The sequence below is a fragment of the Pteropus medius genome, unplaced genomic scaffold (assembly GCF_902729225.1).
Source record: "Pteropus medius unplaced genomic scaffold, Ma_sr-lr_union100, whole genome shotgun sequence".
Lineage (NCBI taxonomy): Eukaryota > Metazoa > Chordata > Mammalia > Chiroptera > Pteropodidae > Pteropus > Pteropus medius.
The window spans coordinates 4,522,747-4,528,746 of NW_024344374.1; the positions used below are offsets into that span (position 1 = coordinate 4,522,747).

At 44.4% G+C, this 6,000-nt stretch overlaps 1 long non-coding RNA gene across 5 annotated transcripts in view; it reads left to right on the forward strand.

The window, feature by feature from the left end:
* Positions 1 to 6,000, forward strand: part of LOC120608733 (uncharacterized) — a 50,687-nt gene extending 44,687 nt beyond the window's left edge. For 2 of the 5 annotated variants that reach the window (XR_005654504.1, XR_005654506.1), the window contains one exon: positions 2,534 to 5,974. This is a non-coding gene — a long non-coding RNA (uncharacterized LOC120608733). Of the gene's footprint in view, positions 1 to 2,533 lie in introns of all 5 variants that reach the window. The other 3 variants (XR_005654502.1, XR_005654505.1, XR_005654501.1) reach the window with 3 other exon arrangements.

The window sequence follows — 6,000 nt, forward strand, 5'->3', positions numbered from 1 at the left end:
ACTGTCTCGGACAGCCCAGCACCAGAGCACAGCTATCAGCAAAGTAAGACAGAGAATCTTGCCTCCCTCACTTCCTAGTCGTGCGAACTCAGAAAAGCAACTTTACCTCTGTGTGCTCCTATTTACTCCTATCTAAGCCGGGGCTAATGGTACCAACCTCTCAGCCTTGCTGGGGGTGTTCAATGACATCACCCAGGATGGCGAGTAGAAAGAATCCTGCGTGCAGGGAAAAACGCCCAGTAAAGATAGGCTCCTCGTCTCAGAGGCCTATTCAAATTTGCAAACGCTAAACAAACATCCTTCAAATAATTCTGTCACAATCCTGAGAATTCACACCTATAGGCCCAGGTGGAGCTGCCAGGAACTTTCAGGTAACTAGGAAGTCCTTGGAGCTGGAGGTGGGAAGGAAAGGCAGTCCTGAGAAACAGGCTCCTGCTTGGGAAGATTTAGGTTCATGGGTTTCTTTCTGTATCTCTGATGCTCAAGGGTCCATGGATGGTGAAGGGTGTCCCAAAGGGCTTTCCCAGGAGCTGACAATCTTAGGATGCTCAGATCTGGGCAGGCTTCTCTTCTAAGAATTGTCTTCAAGGCCAAGTCCTGCACTGCTCAAGACTTTGACAAACTCTAATGAGACCCTAGGGGGTAACAGGAGGTGGAGTGACGTTGGCACCCATGTCCTACGAGTCCCGCTTGAGGGAAAGGTGGTGTGACACCACAGGCTGGGGAAAGGTCCCTGCTTCCTAGGGGTGCAGTGCCATCCACAGGGCGGGAAGAAAAGATCGGCCACAGGAACTCACCTTTGGTCTGAAGGCGCTCTAGGCATCAAGATTGCAGGGTCAAGTGTTGTTTTCTCGTCTTTTGCTGTGAACCTAAAAGCAAACTCCCAGGAACTCAAGGAAAGTAGCAGGGCTAGGACAAGATTTCATAACTCAGAGTTTTCTTAAAATTTGCAAGTTAACTCCAGTCCCATTGCCTGCAGTGTGTCCTTAAGGGATGGGAGGTATGTGAATTCTGTGTTAGGGTTGGTAACTGGGTGATGACCAGGGGACAAAATTATGTCACCTGCTTCCTATAATATTATCATGTATAATAAGAAATATATTTGGTTTTGACTCTCCCTGTTTCTGGCGCAGAGCTCCTAAAATCCTTGGAATGAGAATGATCAAGGTGTCTTTTGTTATGTTAATGAGGCAACTTTCGGCATGGGGGCCGGTTGCCAGGAGAACCAACCCTGTGATTAGAAGATTGGAACCTCCAGTGCCCCACACCCATCTGGGGGAAGGGGAGTGGGGCTGGAGGTTGAATCTATCTCCAACGACCAATGAGTTAATCAACAATGAACTACGAAATGACGCCTTTATAAAAACCCAAAAGGATGGAGCTCAGAGAGCTTCTGGGTTGGTGAACACTTGGAGATTTGGGGAGAGGGCGTGGAAGCTTTGAGTCCTTTTCCCAAACCTTGCCCTACGCATCTCTTCCATCTGGCTGTTTCTGATTTACATTCTTTTATAATACACCAATAATCTAGTAAGTAAAATGTTTCTTTTAGTTCTGTGAGCCACTTTAGCAAATTAATTGAACCCAAAGAAGGGGTCATGAGAACCTTCGATTTATAGCCGTCAGTCAGAAGCACAGGTGACACCCTGGACTTTTGATGTGTGTCTGAAGTAAGGGCGAGGGCAGCCTTGTAGGACTGAGCCCTTAACCCCGGGGGACCTGAGACTCTCTCCGGGTGGAGTGTCAGAACTGAGCTGAATTGTAGGACACCCAGCTGGTGCTGGATAATTGCTTGGTGCAGGTGTTGAAGGGTGGGGGAGGGGGACGCCCACATGTTGGAACTGGGCGATAAAATCAGACCTCCTAACGGGACTCCGGCTTCCAGCCCCTCTGTCTTCTCTCCATCCAGCGGGTTTGGTCTTCCTTGGAAGCCACTCCCTGCATGGCACGGCCCTGTTCCTGAAAACTCTGCTCTCATCCTCCTCCAGGCCCAGTCTGCTCTGCTGCTCAGGCTCCCCATGGGGTTGGTTCTCCAGGCTACATCCCTCCCCTCCAACCCCTCCCTTTAGGTATCATTTAGCATAACCTTTCATCTGCTCTCTGCCAAAAATGTCTTTCTCATCTGAATCCTGCCCCTTTGCTGATGGCTCCCTGCTTCTGAAGGCTTTTCCGCTGCCCTAGCTCTCACCACCTCTCCTTCCTTGGATTTCCTCCGTGCTTACATTTGGAGCCTACACCATGCAGTATGGCACCTGGTTCTGAAGAAGGAAGCCCCTCATTAGTCTTGCTGTAATGAAATCCCGCGCCTCCACTACCCACTCTCGCTCCCACCAAATCCAGCCTCATGGAGGGGTGCTGGGAGTCTCAAGATTGGGTGGAAGCTCTTCTCATGAAAGAGCTTAAGAGTTTTTTCTCCCACATGCTTCTATAAGCACCCCACTGAAGGCCCCAAGACTTACAGTGGGGAGCAGGGGAATCAGAGCATGGTTAGGAAAGTTGGGGCACAAGACTCTGAGAGCCCTCTCTGCCCCACTAGATCCTCAGCATGACTCTCCAGGGCACTGAAGCCGGGTGATATCAGCGGGATCAAAGCTCAGCCAACTGCAGCACCTGGAACACAGAATCATTATCATCGTTCATCAGGAAACCGAGGATGGACCAAAATGGCAATGTGTTTCAATGGAACAACTAATTTCCTTTTCTCTTGCTACCAGGCTAAGCTGTTTCTTGAGACCCTTCGAGGACCTGAAGGGTAGGGACCCACTGTCAACACAGAGAAGGACAATATTTGTCTGACTCTGTGTTAATCGCAGATATGTGTCTCAGTCAGTCACCAAAAAGTTGTACCCACAGCATAGGGGCTAAGAGAAAAAGTTCTCCTCTTCTTTATCACCAATGATGATAGGGTAGTGGTGGGGATGATAATTAGAACAGACAGACCTGGGTTCAAATCCCTCCTCTATTACGTACTAGTTGGACAAGTGACTGAAAGTTTAAGAGCCTCAGTTTCCCTATCTGTGAAATGAGAATAACGGCAACCACCTCATAGAATGTCGTAGGGGTTAAGTGAAATCATACATTTCGAACACTTAGCACTGTTTCTGGGACAATGTAAGTGCTTTATAAGTATTAGCCATTATCAATATTATTTGAACAGTAGTGTCTATTGCAAGATAAATCTGTAGTATCAGGAAACAGACATTTATTAGGTTTTAGTAGTAAATATGTGAAATGTGCTTAGTTAGAACGCTGTCAGGTTTTGGCTTTCTTATGACCAAGGATGTGAAATGAGGCAAGGACACTGGTGAATATGACCCAAAGATCCTGGCTGAGGACAGAGGGCCTGACTATCCCTTCTGGTGGCCTAAGTTTGAGTTGCCTCTTTATGCTGGTGACACCATGAGGAACAAAGCTTATACTCGGCAATAGTAATGAGCACCGTAGCTCATGAGCCCCACCTAGAAGAAGGAGTTGGTGGCATTGGAAGGAGTTGGAAGGTCAGTGAGATTACCCCAGAAGAGTGTGAGCTCAAGATAGATATCTTGGGCCTAGAGTTTTAAAGTCTCTTGTGCATGTACCTGCCTGTAATATCTCTTCCAGTCATGCTGAGACTTGTGAACATAAACCTCACCCCCTAGTCCGTCCTGTCTGCCCACGCCACGGTGGGGAGAACACCCTGGTTCTCACTCTATTTCCTCCCTAGGAGAGACACAGTCTTGTCTAGTGAGCTTTGTGCCACCAGGCCAAACTCTCAGCTCTTAAAGCCATGTTCTCCGTACCTCTAAATGCTTCTGCTTTCATTCCTCTTCACCACAGGGCTGGCACCAGCACCAGCATCGGCACCAGCACCAGCATCAGCACCAGCACTGGGGGCTTCCTGGAAAAGTGGCTGGAGACTCGACCCCCTTGACCATGAAGCCAGGCAGATCTTGCTTCTCTGGGAACCGCCGGGAATGACCCAAGTACAAAGGTGTAAATCAAAGTGCTCCAGTGTTTTGATATCTTCAGAATTTCATTGAACTGGCAACATCAGCAGCACTGTCTGTGCCTACTGCACCAGTATGACTGTTAGGATTCAAACCGTCACCAGAGCCCCAGTAGACAAGCTTCTTTGACCTCACCAGTGATGCCAGAACATTCCGTGGTTCAGTTCGAATTCATACCCAGCAACTGTAAGACTCTCCAATGGCAGTTCCCTTTTCCCAATGAAATGGATGTGCTTTCGTAAAATAAATAAATAAATATAGTTTTATTGAGGTGTAACTTACATATTAAAATGAACCCATCTTATGGGTACATGTGGTGACCTTTGACATATTTATACACCTGTATAATCAGTATCACAATATATAGAACATTTCCATCATCCTAAAAATGTTTCCTGTGCCCTTTCTCAATCAACTTTTTACCTACGCTTGGTCCTAGGCATCCATTGATCTGCTTTCTGTCACAACAGATTAAATTTATCTTTCTTATCGTTTCATATAAATGAAATCATATAGTATGTATTTTTTACGTCCGGATTTTTTCACTTAGCATAAGAACATGGAGATTCATCTATGTCATTGTAGGTATCATAGGCTATTTTTATTATTTCTAAGTTTTCACTTGTCTGAGTATACTACTACTCATTTATCTATTCCCCTTGTTAATGGTTATTTGAATTGTTTCCAGTTTTTGTTGGTATGAATAAAACTACTATGAACATTGCATACTAGTCTTTGTGTAGACATATATTGTCATTTATCTTGAGTAACTTAGGAGTGAAATTGCTGAGTCTATACATGCTTAACTTCACAAGAAATTGATGTTAAGTTTTGCCAAATGCTTTCTTTGCATCTTTGGAGAAATTCATATAGGTTTTCTCCTTTGATATGTTAATATGGTAAAATATACAAATTTAATTTCAATTGTATAATATTCAAACACTTGATGTATTCTCCTTTTCGTATACTTTGCCTGATTTGATTTGCTGAATTTTTGTTACAGGTTTTTGCATTTATATTATGAAGGATGTTGGTCTCTTTTTAATTTCTTTTAATGTGTTTGCCTGGTTTAGGTTTCGAGGTAATGTTGGTCTCATAAAATGAGTTGGGAAGTGTTCCCTCATCTTCTCTTCTCTGACTAGTTTGCAGAGAATTGGTATGATTTCTTCCTTAAATGCTTGATAGAATTTATCAGTAAAGATATCTGGGTCTGGAGCTTTCTTTTTTAGAAGATTTTAAATTACAAATTTATTTTCTTTAACAGACATTGGGATACTCAGATTTCTTATTTCTTCTTGAGTCAGTTTTGTTAATTGGTATCTTTTAAGACATATGTCTATTTCATCTACGTTGTCGAATTTATTGGCAAAAATCTTTTCATAATATTCTCTTATTGTCCCCATAATGACTGTAAACTTGGTAGCAGTGTCCCCTCTTTCATTTCTGATATTGGCAATTGTGTTTACTCTCTTTTAACTTGATCAGTATGGCTAGCGGTTTGTCATCTTTATTGATTTTTTTCAGGAAATTAGCTTTTGGTTTACAGTAGGCCCCCTTATCCATGATTTTGTTTTTCTGCCATTTCAGTTACCTGAGATCAACTGTGGTCTGAAAATATTAAATGGACAATTACAGAATAAACAACTCATGTTGTCAATAGCGTGCAGTTCCGAGTAGCAAGCTCAGCTCCCTCCCGCCCCAGACGCGACTCAGCCCTTTATCCAGCATCTCCACACTGGATACGCTCGCACCAGATGATACACTCACGTTGGATACGCTCAGCTGTCTGTCCATTAGTCACTTGCATTTATATTATGTAGCCATCTCGGGTATCAGGTCCACTGTCAGGGTATTGTAGTGCTACTGTTCAAGTCCCCCTTATGGTAGCCTGACACCACCTCACAATGGCGATGCAATTCTCCGATGTCGCCTCATCGTGGAGTCGCTGTTTCATCTCACGTCATCACAAGATGGGTGGGTCCAGCACAATATTTTGAGAGAGATCACATTCACATAA